The sequence below is a fragment of the Pelobates fuscus genome, chromosome 6, assembly GCF_036172605.1.
Source record: "Pelobates fuscus isolate aPelFus1 chromosome 6, aPelFus1.pri, whole genome shotgun sequence".
Lineage (NCBI taxonomy): Eukaryota > Metazoa > Chordata > Amphibia > Anura > Pelobatidae > Pelobates > Pelobates fuscus.
The window spans coordinates 7,916,557-7,939,167 of NC_086322.1; the positions used below are offsets into that span (position 1 = coordinate 7,916,557).

Below are 22,611 nucleotides of genomic sequence, written 5' to 3' on the forward strand. Positions count from 1 at the left end.
TGCTCCACAGAGAAGATGTTGGCATGCCACCATCAATATATATATTTCCTGGTGCTTCTGATATCACCTTTCAAAGCTAACATCTTATATTAATACAAGTTTAGCTTTTACTTAGAATTGTATGAGAGAAATCATAAAAAATGTGTTGTTTTCATTATCAACCATTTAAAATCAATGGTTTATCGTAAGTCATTAATGCAAGTCCTAACTGCTCAGATGACGCTTTTAAGACTGCAAAGTCTTTCTTAAGACTGCAAAATCTTTGTTAACAACAAACAAAGGGGAAAAAAATATATGTTTTGACATACAGAATTCTATTTTTATTCATATTTAGACATGTGCAAATATGTGTTGGAGAGGGTAGGTTTGAATCAAATTCCTTCCAGTACACGCCTGAATGTATCGATGAATAAAACTGTGAAGGTAAATTCAAGGCAGTCGTTACGTTCGGCTGTGGATTCAAGTTATGGAACCAGGCCAACCTCCCCAAACATTATTTTGCACAAGACTATTTATAATTAATTTCTCCTCTGCACATCTTTACTTTATTTTCAACATGGTGATAGCATGCAGAATATGAGAAAGAAAGTTGAATCCTTCATGTGCTTTTCCAACATATATTTGAACCACAAATTTCTCCTAAACCAACAAAGCCCTCATAAACAATTAAGAAATGAATGGAAATTTTAAGTCTTCCCCAGCAATTTGACCAGAAACAGACTCAACTTTGACAACTGTCAATATGATTTATCACCATCGTACATAAACCTCAACTGTTAATTTACCCATACAATGAAAATGATATTGGAAAAACAGATCCTATTGAGGAAATTTAAAATCCTCACTTCAAATCGAAAACTTTGTTTCTATTTTGAGAACACAAACGCTGTCTGGCGCGTTAGTCTGGCAATTTTTTTCCTAAAACCCAACTAATGTAATGGCTCGTTGGTCTAGGGGTATGATTCTCGCTTTGGGTGCGAGAGGTCCCGGGTTCAAATCCCGGACGAGCCCAAGCAATTGGTGTTTTTCTTTTGAAACACGTAGCTTCCAACTGTGTTTAATATAGTCAGCAAAAATCATTTGTAGCAAAACCCTTCAAGTGCTCCACAGAGAAGATGTTGGCATGCCACCATCAATATATATATTTCCTGGTGCTTCTGATATCACCTTTCAAAGCTAACATCTTATATTAATACAAGTTTAGCTTTTACTTAGAATTGTATGAGAGAAATCATAAAAAATGTGTTGTTTTCATTATCAACCATTTAAAATCAATGGTTTATCGTAAGTCATTAATGCAAGTCCTAACTGCTCAGATGACGCTTTTAAGACTGCAAAGTCTTTCTTAAGACTGCAAAATCTTTGTTAACAACAAACAAAGGGGAAAAAAATATATGTTTTGACATACAGAATTCTATTTTTATTCATATTTAGACATGTGCAAATATGTGTTGGAGAGGGTAGGTTTGAATCAAATTCCTTCCAGTACACGCCTGAATGTATCGATGAATAAAACTGTGAAGGTAAATTCAAGGCAGTCGTTACGTTCGGCTGTGGATTCAAGTTATGGAACCAGGCCAACCTCCCCAAACATTATTTTGCACAAGACTATTTATAATTAATTTCTCCTCTGCACATCTTTACTTTATTTTCAACATGGTGATAGCATGCAGAATATGAGAAAGAAAGTTGAATCCTTCATGTGCTTTTCCAACATATATTTGAACCACAAATTTCTCCTAAACCAACAAAGCCCTCATAAACAATTAAGAAATGAATGGAAATTTTAAGTCTTCCCCAGCAATTTGACCAGAAACAGACTCAACTTTGACAACTGTCAATATGATTTATCACCATCGTACATAAACCTCAACTGTTAATTTACCCATACAATGAAAATGATATTGGAAAAACAGATCCTATTGAGGAAATTTAAAATCCTCACTTCAAAACGAAAACTTTGTTTCTATTTTGAGAACACAAACGCTGTCTGGCGCGTTAGTCTGGCAATTTTTTTCCTAAAACCCAACTAATGTAATGGCTCGTTGGTCTAGGGGTATGATTCTCGCTTTGGGTGCGAGAGGTCCCGGGTTCAAATCCCGGACGAGCCCAAGCAATTGGTGTTTTTCTTTTGAAACACGTAGCTTCCAACTGTGTTTAATATAGTCAGCAAAAATCATTTGTAGCAAAACCCTTCAAGTGCTCCACAGAGAAGATGTTGGCATGCCACCATCAATATATATATTTCCTGGTGCTTCTGATATCACCTTTCAAAGCTAACATCTTATATTAATACAAGTTTAGCTTTTACTTAGAATTGTATGAGAGAAATCATAAAAAATGTGTTGTTTTCATTATCAACCATTTAAAATCAATGGTTTATCGTAAGTCATTAATGCAAGTCCTAACTGCTCAGATGACGCTTTTAAGACTGCAAAGTCTTTCTTAAGACTGCAAAATCTTTGTTAACAACAAACAAAGGGGAAAAAAATATATGTTTTGACATACAGAATTCTATTTTTATTCATATTTAGACATGTGCAAATATGTGTTGGAGAGGGTAGGTTTGAATCAAATTCCTTCCAGTACACGCCTGAATGTATCGATGAATAAAACTGTGAAGGTAAATTCAAGGCAGTCGTTACGTTCGGCTGTGGATTCAAGTCATGGAACCAGGCCAACCTCCCCAAACATTATTTTGCACAAGACTATTTATAATTAATTTCTCCTCTGCACATCTTTACTTTATTTTCAACATGGTAATAGCATGCAGAATATGAGAAAGAAAGTTGAATCCTTCATGTGCTTTTCCAACATATATTTGAACCACAAATTTCTCCTAAACCAACAAAGCCCTCATAAACAATTAAGAAATGAATGGAAATTTTAAGTCTTCCCCAGCAATTTGACCAGAAACAGACTCAACTTTGACAACTGTCAATATGATTTATCACCATCGTACATAAACCTCAACTGTTAATTTACCCATACAATGAAAATGATATTGGAAAAACAGATCCTATTGAGGAAATTTAAAATCCTCACTTCAAAACGAAAACTTTGTTTCTATTTTGAGAACACAAACGCTGTCTGGCGCGTTAGTCTGGCAATTTTTTTCCTAAAACCAACTAATGTAATGGCTCGTTGGTCTAGGGGTATGATTCTTGCTTTGGGTGCGAGAGGTCCCGGGTTCAAATCCCGGACGAGCCCAAGCAATTGGTGTTTTTCTTTTGAAACACGTAGCTTCCAACTGTGTTTAATATAGTCAGCAAAAATCATTTGTAGCAAAACCCTTCAAGTGCTCCACAGAGAAGATGTTGGCATGCCACCATCAATATATATATTTCCTGGTGCTTCTGATATCACCTTTCAAAGCTAACATCTTATATTAATACAAGTTTAGCTTTTACTTAGAATTGTATGAGAGAAATCATAAAAAATGTGTTGTTTTCATTATCAACCATTTAAAATCAATGGTTTATCGTAAGTCATTAATGCAAGTCCTAACTGCTCAGATGACGCTTTTAAGACTGCAAAGTCTTTCTTAAGACTGCAAAATCTTTGTTAACAACAAACAAAGGGGAAAAAAATATATGTTTTGACATACGGAATTCTATTTTTATTCATACTTAGACATGTGCAAATATGTGTTGGAGAGGGTAGGTTTGAATCAAATTCCTTCCAGTACACGCCTGAATGTATCGATGAATAAAACTGTGAAGGTAAATTCAAGGCAGTCGTTACGTTCGGCTGTGGATTCAAGTTATGGAACCAGGCCAACCTCCCCAAACATTATTTTGCACAAGACTATTTATAATTAATTTCTCCTCTGCACATCTTTACTTTATTTTCAACATGGTGATAGCATGCAGAATATGAGAAAGAAAGTTGAATCCTTCATGTGCTTTTCCAACATATATTTGAACCACAAATTTCTCCTAAACCAACAAAGCCCTCATAAACAATTAAGAAATGAATGGAAATTTTAAGTCTTCCCCAGCAATTTGACCAGAAACAGACTCAACTTTGACAACTGTCAATATGATTTATCACCATCGTACATAAACCTCAACTGTTAATTTACCCATACAATGAAAATGATATTGGAAAAACAGATCCTATTGAGGAAATTTAAAATCCTCACTTCAAAACGAAAACTTTGTTTCTATTTTGAGAACACAAACGCTGTCTGGCGCGTTAGTCTGGCAATTTTTTTCCTAAAACCCAACTAATGTAATGGCTCGTTGGTCTAGGGGTATGATTCTCGCTTTGGGTGCGAGAGGTCCCGGGTTTAAATCCCGGACGAGCCCAAGCAATTGGTGTTTTTCTTTTGAAACACGTAGCTTCCAACTGTGTTTAATATAGTCAGCAAAAATCATTTGTAGCAAAACCCTTCAAGTGCTCCACAGAGAAGATGTTGGCATGCCACCATCAATATATATATTTCCTGGTGCTTCTGATATCACCTTTCAAAGCTAACATCTTATATTAATACAAGTTTAGCTTTTACTTAGAATTGTATGAGAGAAATCATAAAAAATGTGTTGTTTTCATTATCAACCATTTAAAATCAATGGTTTATCGTAAGTCATTAATGCAAGTCCTAACTGCTCAGATGACGCTTTTAAGACTGCAAAGTCTTTCTTAAGACTGCAAAATCTTTGTTAACAACAAACAAAGGGGAAAAAAATATATGTTTTGACATACAGAATTCTATTTTTATTCATATTTAGACATGTGCAAATATGTGTTGGAGAGGGTAGGTTTGAATCAAATTCCTTCCAGTACACGCCTGAATGTATCGATGAATAAAACTGTGAAGGTAAATTCAAGGCAGTCGTTACGTTCGGCTGTGGATTCAAGTTATGGAACCAGGCCAACCTCCCCAAACATTATTTTGCACAAGACTATTTATAATTAATTTCTCCTCTGCACATCTTTACTTTATTTTCAACATGGTGATAGCATGCAGAATATGAGAAAGAAAGTTGAATCCTTCATGTGCTTTTCCAACATATATTTGAACCACAAATTTCTCCTAAACCAACAAAGCCCTCATAAACAATTAAGAAATGAATGGAAATTTTAAGTCTTCCCCAGCAATTTGACCAGAAACAGACTCAACTTTGACAACTGTCAATATGATTTATCACCATCGTACATAAACCTCAACTGTTAATTTACCCATACAATGAAAATGATATTGGAAAAACAGATCCTATTGAGGAAATTTAAAATCCTCACTTCAAATCGAAAACTTTGTTTCTATTTTGAGAACACAAACGCTGTCTGGCGCGTTAGTCTGGCAATTTTTTTCCTAAAACCCAACTAATGTAATGGCTCGTTGGTCTAGGGGTATGATTCTCGCTTTGGGTGCGAGAGGTCCCGGGTTCAAATCCCGGACGAGCCCAAGCAATTGGTGTTTTTCTTTTGAAACACGTAGCTTCCAACTGTGTTTAATATAGTCAGCAAAAATCATTTGTAGCAAAACCCTTCAAGTGCTCCACAGAGAAGATGTTGGCATGCCACCATCAATATATATATTTCCTGGTGCTTCTGATATCACCTTTCAAAGCTAACATCTTATATTAATACAAGTTTAGCTTTTACTTAGAATTGTATGAGAGAAATCATAAAAAATGTGTTGTTTTCATTATCAACCATTTAAAATCAATGGTTTATCGTAAGTCATTAATGCAAGTCCTAACTGCTCAGATGACGCTTTTAAGACTGCAAAGTCTTTCTTAAGACTGCAAAATCTTTGTTAACAACAAACAAAGGGGAAAAAAATATATGTTTTGACATACAGAATTCTATTTTTATTCATATTTAGACATGTGCAAATATGTGTTGGAGAGGGTAGGTTTGAATCAAATTCCTTCCAGTACACGCCTGAATGTATCGATGAATAAAACTGTGAAGGTAAATTCAAGGCAGTCGTTACGTTCGGCTGTGGATTCAAGTTATGGAACCAGGCCAACCTCCCCAAACATTATTTTGCACAAGACTATTTATAATTAATTTCTCCTCTGCACATCTTTACTTTATTTTCAACATGGTGATAGCATGCAGAATATGAGAAAGAAAGTTGAATCCTTCATGTGCTTTTCCAACATATATTTGAACCACAAATTTCTCCTAAACCAACAAAGCCCTCATAAACAATTAAGAAATGAATGGAAATTTTAAGTCTTCCCCAGCAATTTGACCAGAAACAGACTCAACTTTGACAACTGTCAATATGATTTATCACCATCGTACATAAACCTCAACTGTTAATTTACCCATACAATGAAAATGATATTGGAAAAACAGATCCTATTGAGGAAATTTAAAATCCTCACTTCAAAACGAAAACTTTGTTTCTATTTTGAGAACACAAACGCTGTCTGGCGCGTTAGTCTGGCAATTTTTTTCCTAAAACCCAACTAATGTAATGGCTCGTTGGTCTAGGGGTATGATTCTCGCTTTGGGTGCGAGAGGTCCCGGGTTCAAATCCCGGACGAGCCCAAGCAATTGGTGTTTTTCTTTTGAAACACGTAGCTTCCAACTGTGTTTAATATAGTCAGCAAAAATCATTTGTAGCAAAACCCTTCAAGTGCTCCACAGAGAAGATGTTGGCATGCCACCATCAATATATATATTTCCTGGTGCTTCTGATATCACCTTTCAAAGCTAACATCTTATATTAATACAAGTTTAGCTTTTACTTAGAATTGTATGAGAGAAATCATAAAAAATGTGTTGTTTTCATTATCAACCATTTAAAATCAATGGTTTATCGTAAGTCATTAATGCAAGTCCTAACTGCTCAGATGACGCTTTTAAGACTGCAAAGTCTTTCTTAAGACTGCAAAATCTTTGTTAACAACAAACAAAGGGGAAAAAAATATATGTTTTGACATACAGAATTCTATTTTTATTCATATTTAGACATGTGCAAATATGTGTTGGAGAGGGTAGGTTTGAATCAAATTCCTTCCAGTACACGCCTGAATGTATCGATGAATAAAACTGTGAAGGTAAATTCAAGGCAGTCGTTACGTTCGGCTGTGGATTCAAGTCATGGAACCAGGCCAACCTCCCCAAACATTATTTTGCACAAGACTATTTATAATTAATTTCTCCTCTGCACATCTTTACTTTATTTTCAACATGGTAATAGCATGCAGAATATGAGAAAGAAAGTTGAATCCTTCATGTGCTTTTCCAACATATATTTGAACCACAAATTTCTCCTAAACCAACAAAGCCCTCATAAACAATTAAGAAATGAATGGAAATTTTAAGTCTTCCCCAGCAATTTGACCAGAAACAGACTCAACTTTGACAACTGTCAATATGATTTATCACCATCGTACATAAACCTCAACTGTTAATTTACCCATACAATGAAAATGATATTGGAAAAACAGATCCTATTGAGGAAATTTAAAATCCTCACTTCAAAACGAAAACTTTGTTTCTATTTTGAGAACACAAACGCTGTCTGGCGCGTTAGTCTGGCAATTTTTTTCCTAAAACCAACTAATGTAATGGCTCGTTGGTCTAGGGGTATGATTCTTGCTTTGGGTGCGAGAGGTCCCGGGTTCAAATCCCGGACGAGCCCAAGCAATTGGTGTTTTTCTTTTGAAACACGTAGCTTCCAACTGTGTTTAATATAGTCAGCAAAAATCATTTGTAGCAAAACCCTTCAAGTGCTCCACAGAGAAGATGTTGGCATGCCACCATCAATATATATATTTCCTGGTGCTTCTGATATCACCTTTCAAAGCTAACATCTTATATTAATACAAGTTTAGCTTTTACTTAGAATTGTATGAGAGAAATCATAAAAAATGTGTTGTTTTCATTATCAACCATTTAAAATCAATGGTTTATCGTAAGTCATTAATGCAAGTCCTAACTGCTCAGATGACGCTTTTAAGACTGCAAAGTCTTTCTTAAGACTGCAAAATCTTTGTTAACAACAAACAAAGGGGAAAAAAATATATGTTTTGACATACGGAATTCTATTTTTATTCATACTTAGACATGTGCAAATATGTGTTGGAGAGGGTAGGTTTGAATCAAATTCCTTCCAGTACACGCCTGAATGTATCGATGAATAAAACTGTGAAGGTAAATTCAAGGCAGTCGTTACGTTCGGCTGTGGATTCAAGTTATGGAACCAGGCCAACCTCCCCAAACATTATTTTGCACAAGACTATTTATAATTAATTTCTCCTCTGCACATCTTTACTTTATTTTCAACATGGTGATAGCATGCAGAATATGAGAAAGAAAGTTGAATCCTTCATGTGCTTTTCCAACATATATTTGAACCACAAATTTCTCCTAAACCAACAAAGCCCTCATAAACAATTAAGAAATGAATGGAAATTTTAAGTCTTCCCCAGCAATTTGACCAGAAACAGACTCAACTTTGACAACTGTCAATATGATTTATCACCATCGTACATAAACCTCAACTGTTAATTTACCCATACAATGAAAATGATATTGGAAAAACAGATCCTATTGAGGAAATTTAAAATCCTCACTTCAAAACGAAAACTTTGTTTCTATTTTGAGAACACAAACGCTGTCTGGCGCGTTAGTCTGGCAATTTTTTTCCTAAAACCCAACTAATGTAATGGCTCGTTGGTCTAGGGGTATGATTCTCGCTTTGGGTGCGAGAGGTCCCGGGTTTAAATCCCGGACGAGCCCAAGCAATTGGTGTTTTTCTTTTGAAACACGTAGCTTCCAACTGTGTTTAATATAGTCAGCAAAAATCATTTGTAGCAAAACCCTTCAAGTGCTCCACAGAGAAGATGTTGGCATGCCACCATCAATATATATATTTCCTGGTGCTTCTGATATCACCTTTCAAAGCTAACATCTTATATTAATACAAGTTTAGCTTTTACTTAGAATTGTATGAGAGAAATCATAAAAAATGTGTTGTTTTCATTATCAACCATTTAAAATCAATGGTTTATCGTAAGTCATTAATGCAAGTCCTAACTGCTCAGATGACGCTTTTAAGACTGCAAAGTCTTTCTTAAGACTGCAAAATCTTTGTTAACAACAAACAAAGGGGAAAAAAATATATGTTTTGACATACAGAATTCTATTTTTATTCATATTTAGACATGTGCAAATATGTGTTGGAGAGGGTAGGTTTGAATCAAATTCCTTCCAGTACACGCCTGAATGTATCGATGAATAAAACTGTGAAGGTAAATTCAAGGCAGTCGTTACGTTCGGCTGTGGATTCAAGTTATGGAACCAGGCCAACCTCCCCAAACATTATTTTGCACAAGACTATTTATAATTAATTTCTCCTCTGCACATCTTTACTTTATTTTCAACATGGTGATAGCATGCAGAATATGAGAAAGAAAGTTGAATCCTTCATGTGCTTTTCCAACATATATTTGAACCACAAATTTCTCCTAAACCAACAAAGCCCTCATAAACAATTAAGAAATGAATGGAAATTTTAAGTCTTCCCCAGCAATTTGACCAGAAACAGACTCAACTTTGACAACTGTCAATATGATTTATCACCATCGTACATAAACCTCAACTGTTAATTTACCCATACAATGAAAATGATATTGGAAAAACAGATCCTATTGAGGAAATTTAAAATCCTCACTTCAAAACGAAAACTTTGTTTCTATTTTGAGAACACAAACGCTGTCTGGCGCGTTAGTCTGGCAATTTTTTTCCTAAAACCCAACTAATGTAATGGCTCGTTGGTCTAGGGGTATGATTCTCGCTTTGGGTGCGAGAGGTCCCGGGTTCAAATCCCGGACGAGCCCAAGCAATTGGTGTTTTTCTTTTGAAACACGTAGCTTCCAACTGTGTTTAATATAGTCAGCAAAAATCATTTGTAGCAAAACCCTTCAAGTGCTCCACAGAGAAGATGTTGGCATGCCACCATCAATATATATATTTCCTGGTGCTTCTGATATCACCTTTCAAAGCTAACATCTTATATTAATACAAGTTTAGCTTTTACTTAGAATTGTATGAGAGAAATCATAAAAAATGTGTTGTTTTCATTATCAACCATTTAAAATCAATGGTTTATCGTAAGTCATTAATGCAAGTCCTAACTGCTCAGATGACGCTTTTAAGACTGCAAAGTCTTTCTTAAGACTGCAAAATCTTTGTTAACAACAAACAAAGGGGAAAAAAATATATGTTTTGACATACAGAATTCTATTTTTATTCATATTTAGACATGTGCAAATATGTGTTGGAGAGGGTAGGTTTGAATCAAATTCCTTCCAGTACACGCCTGAATGTATCGATGAATAAAACTGTGAAGGTAAATTCAAGGCAGTCGTTACGTTCGGCTGTGGATTCAAGTTATGGAACCAGGCCAACCTCCCCAAACATTATTTTGCACAAGACTATTTATAATTAATTTCTCCTCTGCACATCTTTACTTTATTTTCAACATGGTGATAGCATGCAGAATATGAGAAAGAAAGTTGAATCCTTCATGTGCTTTTCCAACATATATTTGAACCACAAATTTCTCCTAAACCAACAAAGCCCTCATAAACAATTAAGAAATGAATGGAAATTTTAAGTCTTCCCCAGCAATTTGACCAGAAACAGACTCAACTTTGACAACTGTCAATATGATTTATCACCATCGTACATAAACCTCAACTGTTAATTTACCCATACAATGAAAATGATATTGGAAAAACAGATCCTATTGAGGAAATTTAAAATCCTCACTTCAAAACGAAAACTTTGTTTCTATTTTGAGAACACAAACGCTGTCTGGCGCGTTAGTCTGGCAATTTTTTTCCTAAAACCCAACTAATGTAATGGCTCGTTGGTCTAGGGGTATGATTCTCGCTTTGGGTGCGAGAGGTCCCGGGTTCAAATCCCGGACGAGCCCAAGCAATTGGTGTTTTTCTTTTGAAACACGTAGCTTCCAACTGTGTTTAATATAGTCAGCAAAAATCATTTGTAGCAAAACCCTTCAAGTGCTCCACAGAGAAGATGTTGGCATGCCACCATCAATATATATATTTCCTGGTGCTTCTGATATCACCTTTCAAAGCTAACATCTTATATTAATACAAGTTTAGCTTTTACTTAGAATTGTATGAGAGAAATCATAAAAAATGTGTTGTTTTCATTATCAACCATTTAAAATCAATGGTTTATCGTAAGTCATTAATGCAAGTCCTAACTGCTCAGATGACGCTTTTAAGACTGCAAAGTCTTTCTTAAGACTGCAAAATCTTTGTTAACAACAAACAAAGGGGAAAAAAATATATGTTTTGACATACGGAATTCTATTTTTATTCATACTTAGACATGTGCAAATATGTGTTGGAGAGGGTAGGTTTGAATCAAATTCCTTCCAGTACACGCCTGAATGTATCGATGAATAAAACTGTGAAGGTAAATTCAAGGCAGTCGTTACGTTCGGCTGTGGATTCAAGTTATGGAACCAGGCCAACCTCCCCAAACATTATTTTGCACAAGACTATTTATAATTAATTTCTCCTCTGCACATCTTTACTTTATTTTCAACATGGTGATAGCATGCAGAATATGAGAAAGAAAGTTGAATCCTTCATGTGCTTTTCCAACATATATTTGAACCACAAATTTCTCCTAAACCAACAAAGCCCTCATAAACAATTAAGAAATGAATGGAAATTTTAAGTCTTCCCCAGCAATTTGACCAGAAACAGACTCAACTTTGACAACTGTCAATATGATTTATCACCATCGTACATAAACCTCAACTGTTAATTTACCCATACAATGAAAATGATATTGGAAAAACAGATCCTATTGAGGAAATTTAAAATCCTCACTTCAAAACGAAAACTTTGTTTCTATTTTGAGAACACAAACGCTGTCTGGCGCGTTAGTCTGGCAATTTTTTTCCTAAAACCCAACTAATGTAATGGCTCGTTGGTCTAGGGGTATGATTCTCGCTTTGGGTGCGAGAGGTCCCGGGTTCAAATCCCGGACGAGCCCAAGCAATTGGTGTTTTTCTTTTGAAACACGTAGCTTCCAACTGTGTTTAATATAGTCAGCAAAAATCATTTGTAGCAAAACCCTTCAAGTGCTCCACAGAGAAGATGTTGGCATGCCACCATCAATATATATATTTCCTGGTGCTTCTGATATCACCTTTCAAAGCTAACATCTTATATTAATACAAGTTTAGCTTTTACTTAGAATTGTATGAGAGAAATCATAAAAAATGTGTTGTTTTCATTATCAACCATTTAAAATCAATGGTTTATCGTAAGTCATTAATGCAAGTCCTAACTGCTCAGATGACGCTTTTAAGACTGCAAAGTCTTTCTTAAGACTGCAAAATCTTTGTTAACAACAAACAAAGGGGAAAAAAATATATGTTTTGACATACAGAATTCTATTTTTATTCATATTTAGACATGTGCAAATATGTGTTGGAGAGGGTAGGTTTGAATCAAATTCCTTCCAGTACACGCCTGAATGTATCGATGAATAAAACTGTGAAGGTAAATTCAAGGCAGTCGTTACGTTCGGCTGTGGATTCAAGTCATGGAACCAGGCCAACCTCCCCAAACATTATTTTGCACAAGACTATTTATAATTAATTTCTCCTCTGCACATCTTTACTTTATTTTCAACATGGTGATAGCATGCAGAATATGAGAAAGAAAGTTGAATCCTTCATGTGCTTTTCCAACATATATTTGAACCACAAATTTCTCCTAAACCAACAAAGCCCTCATAAACAATTAAGAAATGAATGGAAATTTTAAGTCTTCCCCAGCAATTTGACCAGAAACAGACTCAACTTTGACAACTGTCAATATGATTTATCACCATCGTACATAAACCTCAACTGTTAATTTACCCATACAATGAAAATGATATTGGAAAAACAGATCCTATTGAGGAAATTTAAAATCCTCACTTCAAAACGAAAACTTTGTTTCTATTTTGAGAACACAAACGCTGTCTGGCGCGTTAGTCTGGCAATTTTTTTCCTAAAACCCAACTAATGTAATGGCTCGTTGGTCTAGGGGTATGATTCTCGCTTTGGGTGCGAGAGGTCCCGGGTTCAAATCCCGGACGAGCCCAAGCAATTGGTGTTTTTCTTTTGAAACACGTAGCTTCCAACTGTGTTTAATATAGTCAGCAAAAATCATTTGTAGCAAAACCCTTCAAGTGCTCCACAGAGAAGATGTTGGCATGCCACCATCAATATATATATTTCCTGGTGCTTCTGATATCACCTTTCAAAGCTAACATCTTATATTAATACAAGTTTAGCTTTTACTTAGAATTGTATGAGAGAAATCATAAAAAATGTGTTGTTTTCATTATCAACCATTTAAAATCAATGGTTTATCGTAAGTCATTAATGCAAGTCCTAACTGCTCAGATGACGCTTTTAAGACTGCAAAGTCTTTCTTAAGACTGCAAAATCTTTGTTAACAACAAACAAAGGGGAAAAAAATATATGTTTTGACATACGGAATTCTATTTTTATTCATACTTAGACATGTGCAAATATGTGTTGGAGAGGGTAGGTTTGAATCAAATTCCTTCCAGTACACGCCTGAATGTATCGATGAATAAAACTGTGAAGGTAAATTCAAGGCAGTCGTTACGTTCGGCTGTGGATTCAAGTTATGGAACCAGGCCAACCTCCCCAAACATTATTTTGCACAAGACTATTTATAATTAATTTCTCCTCTGCACATCTTTACTTTATTTTCAACATGGTGATAGCATGCAGAATATGAGAAAGAAAGTTGAATCCTTCATGTGCTTTTCCAACATATATTTGAACCACAAATTTCTCCTAAACCAACAAAGCCCTCATAAACAATTAAGAAATGAATGGAAATTTTAAGTCTTCCCCAGCAATTTGACCAGAAACAGACTCAACTTTGACAACTGTCAATATGATTTATCACCATCGTACATAAACCTCAACTGTTAATTTACCCATACAATGAAAATGATATAGGAAAAACAGATCCTATTGAGGAAATTTAAAATCCTCACTTCAAAACGAAAACTTTGTTTCTATTTTGAGAACACAAACGCTGTCTGGCGCGTTAGTCTGGCAATTTTTTTCCTAAAACCCAACTAATGTAATGGCTCGTTGGTCTAGGGGTATGATTCTCGCTTTGGGTGCGAGAGGTCCCGGGTTCAAATCCCGGACGAGCCCAAGCAATTGGTGTTTTTCTTTTGAAACACGTAGCTTCCAACTGTGTTTAATATAGTCAGCAAAAATCATTTGTAGCAAAACCCTTCAAGTGCTCCACAGAGAAGATGTTGGCATGCCACCATCAATATATATATTTCCTGGTGCTTCTGATATCACCTTTCAAAGCTAACATCTTATATTAATACAAGTTTAGCTTTTACTTAGAATTGTATGAGAGAAATCATAAAAAATGTGTTGTTTTCATTATCAACCATTTAAAATCAATGGTTTATCGTAAGTCATTAATGCAAGTCCTAACTGCTCAGATGACGCTTTTAAGACTGCAAAGTCTTTCTTAAGACTGCAAAATCTTTGTTAACAACAAACAAAGGGGAAAAAAATATATGTTTTGACATACGGAATTCTATTTTTATTCATACTTAGACATGTGCAAATATGTGTTGGAGAGGGTAGGTTTGAATCAAATTCCTTCCAGTACACGCCTGAATGTATCGATGAATAAAACTGTGAAGGTAAATTCAAGGCAGTCGTTACGTTCGGCTGTGGATTCAAGTTATGGAACCAGGCCAACCTCCCCAAACATTATTTTGCACAAGACTATTTATAATTAATTTCTCCTCTGCACATCTTTACTTTATTTTCAACATGGTGATAGCATGCAGAATATGAGAAAGAAAGTTGAATCCTTCATGTGCTTTTCCAACATATATTTGAACCACAAATTTCTCCTAAACCAACAAAGCCCTCATAAACAATTAAGAAATGAATGGAAATTTTAAGTCTTCCCCAGCAATTTGACCAGAAACAGACTCAACTTTGACAACTGTCAATATGATTTATCACCATCGTACATAAACCTCAACTGTTAATTTACCCATACAATGAAAATGATATTGGAAAAACAGATCCTATTGAGGAAATTTAAAATCCTCACTTCAAAACGAAAACTTTGTTTCTATTTTGAGAACACAAACGCTGTCTGGCGCGTTAGTCTGGCAATTTTTTTTCTAAAACCCAACTAATGTAATGGCTCGTTGGTCTAGGGGTATGATTCTCGCTTTGGGTGCGAGAGGTCCCGGGTTCAAATCCCGGACGAGCCCAAGCAATTGGTGTTTTTCTTTTGAAACACGTAGCTTCCAACTGTGTTTAATATAGTCAGCAAAAATCATTTGTAGCAAAACCCTTCAAGTGCTCCACAGAGAAGATGTTGGCATGCCACCATCAATATATATATTTCCTGGTGCTTCTGATATCACCTTTCAAAGCTAACATCTTATATTAATACAAGTTTAGCTTTTACTTAGAATTGTATGAGAGAAATCATAAAAAATGTGTTGTTTTCATTATCAACCATTTAAAATCAATGGTTTATCGTAAGTCATTAATGCAAGTCCTAACTGCTCAGATGACGCTTTTAAGACTGCAAAGTCTTTCTTAAGACTGCAAAATCTTTGTTAACAACAAACAAAGGGGAAAAAAATATATGTTTTGACATACGGAATTCTATTTTTATTCATACTTAGACATGTGCAAATATGTGTTGGAGAGGGTAGGTTTGAATCAAATTCCTTCCAGTACACGCCTGAATGTATCGATGAATAAAACTGTGAAGGTAAATTCAAGGCAGTCGTTACGTTCGGCTGTGGATTCAAGATATGGAACCAGGCCAACCTCCCCAAACATTATTTTGCACAAGACTATTTATAATTAATTTCTCCTCTGCACATCTTTACTTTATTTTCAACATGGTGATAGCATGCAGAATATGAGAAAGAAAGTTGAATCCTTCATGTGCTTTTCCAACATATATTTGAACCACAAATTTCTCCTAAACCAACAAAGCCCTCATAAACAATTAAGAAATGAATGGAAATTTTAAGTCTTCCCCAGCAATTTGACCAGAAACAGACTCAACTTTGACAACTGTCAATATGATTTATCACCATCGTACATAAACCTCAACTGTTAATTTACCCATACAATGAAAATGATATTGGAAAAACAGATCCTATTGAGGAAATTTAAAATCCTCACTTCAAAACGAAAACTTTGTTTCTATTTTGAGAACACAAACGCTGTCTGGCGCGTTAGTCTGGCAATTTTTTTCCTAAAACCCAACTAATGTAATGGCTCGTTGGTCTAGGGGTATGATTCTCGCTTTGGGTGCGAGAGGTCCCGGGTTTAAATCCCGGACAAGCCCAAGCAATTGTTGTTTTTCTTTTGAAACACGTAGCTTCCAACTGTGTTTAATATAGTCAGCAAAAATCATTTGTAGCAAAACCCTTCAAGTGCTCCACAGAGAAGATGTTGGCATGCCACCATCAATATATATATTTCCTGGTGCTTCTGATATCACCTTTCAAAGCTAACATCTTATATTAATACAAGTTTAGCTTTTACTTAGAATTGTATGAGAGAAATCATAAAAAATGTGTTGTTTTCATTATCAACCATTTAAAATCAATGGTTTATCGTAAGTCATTAATGCAAGTCCTAACTGCTCAGATGACGCTTTTAAGACTGCAAAGTCTTTCTTAAGACTGCAAAATCTTTGTTAACAACAAACAAAGGGGAAAAAAATATATGTTTTGACATACGGAATTCTATTTTTATTCATACTTAGACATGTGCAAATATGTGTTGGAGAGGGTAGGTTTGAATCAAATTCCTTCCAGTACACGCCTGAATGTATCGATGAATAAAACTGTGAAGGTAAATTCAAGGCAGTCGTTACGTTCGGCTGTGGATTCAAGTTATGGAACCAGGCCAACCTCCCCAAACATTATTTTGCACAAGACTATTTATAATTAATTTCTCCTCTGCACATCTTTACTTTATTTTCAACATGGTGATAGCATGCAGAATATGAGAAAGAAAGTTGAATCCTTCATGTGCTTTTCCAACATATATTTGAACCACAAATTTCTCCTAAACCAACAAAGCCCTCATAAACAATTAAGAAATGAATGGAAATTTTAAGTCTTCCCCAGCAATTTGACCAGAAACAGACTCAACTTTGACAACTGTCAATATGATTTATCACCATCGTACATAAACCTCAACTGTTAATTTACCCATACAATGAAAATGATATTGGAAAAACAGATCCTATTGAGGAAATTTAAAATCCTCACTTCAAAACGAAAACTTTGTTTCTATTTTGAGAACACAAACGCTGTCTGGCGCGTTAGTCTGGCAATTTTTTTTCTAAAACCCAACTAATGTAATGGCTCGTTGGTCTAGGGGTATGATTCTCGCTTTGGGTGCGAGAGGTCCCGGGTTCAAATCCCGGACGAGCCCAAGCAATTGGTGTTTTTCTTTTGAAACACGTAGCTTCCAACTGTGTTTAATATAGTCAGCAAAAATCATTTGTAGCAAAACCCTTCAAGTGCTCCACAGAGAAGATGTTGGCATGCCACCATCAATATATATATTTCCTGGTGCTTCTGATATCACCTTTCAAAGCTAACATCTTATATTAATACAAGTTTAGCTTTTACTTAGAATTGTATGAGAGAAATCATAAAAAATGTGTTGTTTTCATTATCAACCATTTAAAATCAATGGTTTATCGTAAGTCATTAATGCAAGTCCTAACTGCTCAGATGACGCTTTTAAGACTGCAAAGTCTTTCTTAAGACTGCAAAATCTTTGTTAACAACAAACAAAGGGGAAAAAAATATATGTTTTGACATACGGAATTCTATTTTTATTCATACTTAGACATGTGCAAATATGTGTTGGAGAGGGTAGGTTTGAATCAAATTCCTTCCAGTACACGCCTGAATGTATCGATGAATAAAACTGTGAAGGTAAATTCAAGGCAGTCGTTACGTTCGGCTGTGGATTCAAGTCATGGAACCAGGCCAACCTCCCCAAACATTATTTTGCACAAGACTATTTATAATTAATTTCTCCTCTGCACATCTTTACTTTATTTTCAACATGGTGATAGCATGCAGAATATGAGAAAGAAAGTTGAATCCTTCATGTGCTTTTCCAACATATATTTGAACCACAAATTTCTCCTAAACCAACAAAGCCCTCATAAACAATTAAGAAATGAATGGAAATTTTAAGTCTTCCCCAGCAATTTGACCAGAAACAGACTCAACTTTGACAACTGTCAATATGATTTATCACCATCGTACATAAACCTCAACTGTTAATTTACCCATACAATGAAAATGATATTGGAAAAACAGATCCTATTGAGGAAATTTAAAATCCTCACTTCAAAACGAAAACTTTGTTTCTATTTTGAGAACACAAACGCTGTCTGGCGCGTTAGTCTGGCAATTTTTTTCCTAAAACCCAACTAATGTAATGGCTCGTTGGTCTAGGGGTATGATTCTCGCTTTGGGTGCGAGAGGTCCCGGGTTCAAATCCCGGATGAGCCCAAGCAATTGGTGTTTTTCTTTTGAAACACGTAGCTTCCAACTGTGTTTAATATAGTCAGCAAAAATCATTTGTAGCAAAACCCTTCAAGTGCTCCACAGAGAAGATGTTGGCATGCCACCATCAATATATATATTTCCTGGTGCTTCTGATATCACCTTTCAAAGCTAACATCTTATATTAATACAAGTTTAGCTTTTACTTAGAATTGTATGAGAGAAATCATAAAAAATGTGTTGTTTTCATTATCAACCATTTAAAATCAATGGTTTATCGTAAGTCATTAATGCAAGTCCTAACTGCTCAGATGACGCTTTTAAGACTGCAAAGTCTTTCTTAAGACTGCAAAATCTTTGTTAACAACAAACAAAGGGGAAAAAAATATATGTTTTGACATACGGAATTCTATTTTTATTCATACTTAGACATGTGCAAATATGTGTTGGAGAGGGTAGGTTTGAATCAAATTCCTTCCAGTACACGCCTGAATGTATCGATGAATAAAACTGTGAAGGTAAATTCAAGGTAGTCGTTACGTTCGGCTGTGGATTCAAGTTATGGAACCAGGCCAACCTCCCCAAACATTATTTTGCACAAGACTATTTATAATTAATTTCTCCTCTGCACATCTTTACTTTATTTTCAACATGGTGATAGCATGCAGAATATGAGAAAGAAAGTTGAATCCTTCATGTGCTTTTCCAACATATATTTGAACCACAAATTTCTCCTAAACCAACAAAGCCCTCATAAACAATTAAGAAATGAATGGAAATTTTAAGTCTTCCCCAGCAATTTGACCAGAAACAGACTCAACTTTGACAACTGTCAATATGATTTATCACCATCGTACATAAACCTCAACTGTTAATTTACCCATACAATGAAAATGATATAGGAAAAACAGATCCTATTGAGGAAATTTAAAATCCTCACTTCAAAACGAAAACTTTGTTTCTATTTTGAGAACACAAACGCTGTCTGGCGCGTTAGTCTGGCAATTTTTTTCCTAAAACCCAACTAATGTAATGGCTCGTTGGTCTAGGGGTATGATTCTCGCTTTGGGTGCGAGAGGTCCCGGGTTCAAATCCCGGACGAGCCCAAGCAATTGGTGTTTTTCTTTTGAAACACGTAGCTTCCAACTGTGTTTAATATAGTCAGCAAAAATCATTTGTAGCAAAACCCTTCAAGTGCTCCACAGAGAAGATGTTGGCATGCCACCATCAATATATATATTTCCTGGTGCTTCTGATATCACCTTTCAAAGCTAACATCTTATATTAATACAAGTTTAGCTTTTACTTAGAATTGTATGAGAGAAATCATAAAAAATGTGTTGTTTTCATTATCAACCATTTAAAATCAATGGTTTATCGTAAGTCATTAATGCAAGTCCTAACTGCTCAGATTGACGCTTTTAAGACTGCAAAGTCTTTCTTAAGACTGCAAAATCTTTGTTAACAACAAACAAAGGGGAAAAAAATATATGTTTTGACATACGGAATTCTATTTTTATTCACATCTTTACTTTATAGAGCTTGGTTGCTTCATCTAAGTGTTGCTTCTAAGTGTGTGTGTGGTTGGAGATATTCTGGAGAGTTTTACAGAAGCTTCAACTGTCTAAGAGTTGTGCTAAGAGTTCTTTTTTACTGTTACAGGTAAGATTCATCTGTAGGAAAGGGTTACTGACTGCAGAAGGTTTGATTTCCTGTTGGTAATTATAAGGCATTTGATTGGATTAGGTAGCTACTTGCTATTGATTGCTATTTCAATTAGCTATTGTTTGCTAATAAGCAGAGGCCTACCCAGGTGTTAAACATTCCTAGTGGGAGGTGATTTTAGGAGTATATAAGGGTAGTTGTCATTAGCTTGGCTAATAGAGCTTGGTTGCTTCATCTAAGTGTTGCTTCTAAGTGTGTGTGTGGTTGGAGATATTCTGGAGAGTGTTGCTTCTAAGTGTGTGTGTGGTTGGAGATATTCTGGAGATAAACTGGAGGTAATCTGAGGTATCCAGGAGGATAAAAAAAAAAAAAAAAAGGTAAAATTTGTTTGATTTAAATTATTCGCCTCATTGGAATGGCAGACTTAGTTCAGTGTAATAGTTGCTTTGCATTTGTTTCACGTTCCACTTTTTTGAGGTTTGGTTGTTGTCTAATCTGTAGACAGTTCTCTATCTTGCGGCAGGAGATTGTATTTTTGAAGTCTGAGATTTGTAAATTATCTGGTAAACAAATTCAGGCTGGAACTGCTGCAAAGCCATTGCCGCAGAGACATACTAGGAATGGCAGATGGATTACTGTAGGATCTGGTAGACTTGGAGTTGTGGATAAAAGGCATATTGCACAGTCTGTTGTTCTACATAATTCATTTTCTGCACTTTCAGAGTGTAGTGGTGTCCTGGAGATAGGCACTGAGGCTAGTGGTGTTGTGCAGAGAGGCACTGAGGCTAGTGGTGTTGTGCAGAGAGGCACTGAGGCTAGTGGTGTTGTGCAGAGAGGCACTGAGGCTAGTGGTGTTGTGCAGAGAGGCACTGAGGCTAGTGGTGTTGTGCAGAGAGGCACTGAGGCTAGTGGTGTTGTGCAGAGAGGCACTGAGGCTAGTGGTGTTGTGCAGAGAGGCACTGAGGCTAGTGGTGTTGTGCAGAGAGGCACTGAGGCTAGTGGTGTTGTGCAGAGAGGCACTGAGGCTAGTGGTGTTGTGCAGAGAGGCACTGAGGCTAGTGGTGTTGTGCAGAGAGGAACTGAGGCTAGTGGTGTTGTGCAGAGAGGCACTGAGGCTAGTGGTGTTGTGCAGAGAGGCACTGAGGCTAGTGGTGTTGTGCAGAGAGGCACTGAGGCTAGTGGTGTTGTGCAGAGAGGCACTGAGGCTAGTGGTGTTGTGCAGAGAGGCACTGAGGCTAGTGGTGTTGTGCAGAGAGGCACTGAGGCTAGTGGTGTTGTGCAGAGAGGCACTGAGGCTAGTGGTGTTGTGCAGAGAGGCACTGAGGCTAGTGGTGTTGTGCAGAGAGGCACTGAGGCTAGTGGTGTTGTGCAGAGAGGCACTGAGGCTAGTGGTGTTGTGCAGAGAGGCTTGAAGACTATGGTGAGGCCTAATAGAAAGCAGTTGTTGTTGGGGGATTCCATCATAAGAGGTGTGGAGATGGACAATGGTGGTCTTGTGAGGTGTCTTCCCGGAGCTACTGCTCACAGAGACAGGAGACGTATCTGTAATATTGTTAAGCAAGCAAAGCAGGAAGGGGAATTGGATGTACTTGTCCATTTAGGGACAAATGACTTGGCTTGCAATGAGGTTTCAGAGGTTAAGGAAGTTTTTAGTGTTTTTGCCAATGATATACGGCAGGTTGCTTCCACACTGTCATTCTCTGAAGTTCTGCCTGTGCATAACACTCAGAACGACAGGCGGATGCGTATTAGGGACTTTAACTTGTGGCTTGGTGAATGGTGTCGGGAGCAAGGATTTGGCTTTATTGCTCATGGTAGCTCTGTTTGGAATGGAAATAAACTGTACAAAAAAGATGGTTTGCATCTTTCTCAAAAGGGAACAAATGTTCTCAGTGAGCAGTTCAGAGGTTTTGCTAGGATGTTTTTAAACTAGGAGGGGGGGGCAAAAGGGTGATAAAACATCAATCCAATTGTCCCCCAAAACAAGGACAGAAGGTGCCTGTAGCAAGTGTGTTAAAAAATGATAAGCTTAGAGTCATGTCTACAAATGCTCGCAGTTTAGGGAATAAGATCCATGAACTTGTGGCAATAATGGCAACTGATAGTGTAGATTTAGTCGCTGTTACCGAGACATGGTATAATGAGAAAAATGACTGGGACATAGCAATACCAGGGTACTCTTTATATAGAAAAGACAGGGAAGGCAAGAAAGGGGGAGGGGTGGCCCTGTATGTAAAGGATAGCATAAAATCTAGCCTAATAAAGGTTAGTGAGGCGAACATAGAGTCCGTTTGGGTTACGTTAGAATTTGGTAATCACACAGTAACTCGTGTAGGTGTGATT

At 36.3% G+C, this 22,611-nt stretch overlaps 12 non-coding genes across 12 annotated transcripts; all 12 read left to right on the forward strand.

The window, feature by feature from the left end:
- Positions 1-939: 939 nt before the first annotated feature.
- On the forward strand, positions 940-1,011 carry TRNAP-UGG (transfer RNA proline (anticodon UGG)). The gene has a single exon. It is a non-coding gene; the product is annotated as a tRNA-Pro (tRNA).
- A 1,028-nt stretch (positions 1,012-2,039) lies between these two features.
- On the forward strand, positions 2,040-2,111 carry TRNAP-UGG (transfer RNA proline (anticodon UGG)). Its single transcript has one exon. It is a non-coding gene; the product is annotated as a tRNA-Pro (tRNA).
- Positions 2,112-5,338: 3,227 nt separating this feature from the next.
- Positions 5,339-5,410, forward strand: TRNAP-UGG (transfer RNA proline (anticodon UGG)). Its single transcript has one exon. It is a non-coding gene; the product is annotated as a tRNA-Pro (tRNA).
- Positions 5,411-6,438: 1,028 nt separating this feature from the next.
- TRNAP-UGG (transfer RNA proline (anticodon UGG)) lies at positions 6,439-6,510 on the forward strand. The gene has a single exon. It is a non-coding gene; the product is annotated as a tRNA-Pro (tRNA).
- Positions 6,511-9,737: 3,227 nt separating this feature from the next.
- Positions 9,738-9,809, forward strand: TRNAP-UGG (transfer RNA proline (anticodon UGG)). Its single transcript has one exon. It is a non-coding gene; the product is annotated as a tRNA-Pro (tRNA).
- A 1,028-nt stretch (positions 9,810-10,837) lies between these two features.
- Positions 10,838-10,909, forward strand: TRNAP-UGG (transfer RNA proline (anticodon UGG)). The gene has a single exon. It is a non-coding gene; the product is annotated as a tRNA-Pro (tRNA).
- A 1,028-nt stretch (positions 10,910-11,937) lies between these two features.
- Positions 11,938-12,009, forward strand: TRNAP-UGG (transfer RNA proline (anticodon UGG)). The gene has a single exon. It is a non-coding gene; the product is annotated as a tRNA-Pro (tRNA).
- Positions 12,010-13,037: 1,028 nt separating this feature from the next.
- Positions 13,038-13,109, forward strand: TRNAP-UGG (transfer RNA proline (anticodon UGG)). The gene has a single exon. It is a non-coding gene; the product is annotated as a tRNA-Pro (tRNA).
- Positions 13,110-14,137: 1,028 nt separating this feature from the next.
- On the forward strand, positions 14,138-14,209 carry TRNAP-UGG (transfer RNA proline (anticodon UGG)). The gene has a single exon. It is a non-coding gene; the product is annotated as a tRNA-Pro (tRNA).
- A 1,028-nt stretch (positions 14,210-15,237) lies between these two features.
- TRNAP-UGG (transfer RNA proline (anticodon UGG)) lies at positions 15,238-15,309 on the forward strand. Its single transcript has one exon. It is a non-coding gene; the product is annotated as a tRNA-Pro (tRNA).
- Positions 15,310-17,437: 2,128 nt separating this feature from the next.
- Positions 17,438-17,509, forward strand: TRNAP-UGG (transfer RNA proline (anticodon UGG)). Its single transcript has one exon. It is a non-coding gene; the product is annotated as a tRNA-Pro (tRNA).
- A 2,128-nt stretch (positions 17,510-19,637) lies between these two features.
- On the forward strand, positions 19,638-19,709 carry TRNAP-UGG (transfer RNA proline (anticodon UGG)). Its single transcript has one exon. It is a non-coding gene; the product is annotated as a tRNA-Pro (tRNA).
- The last annotated feature ends 2,902 nt before the right edge of the window (positions 19,710-22,611 follow it).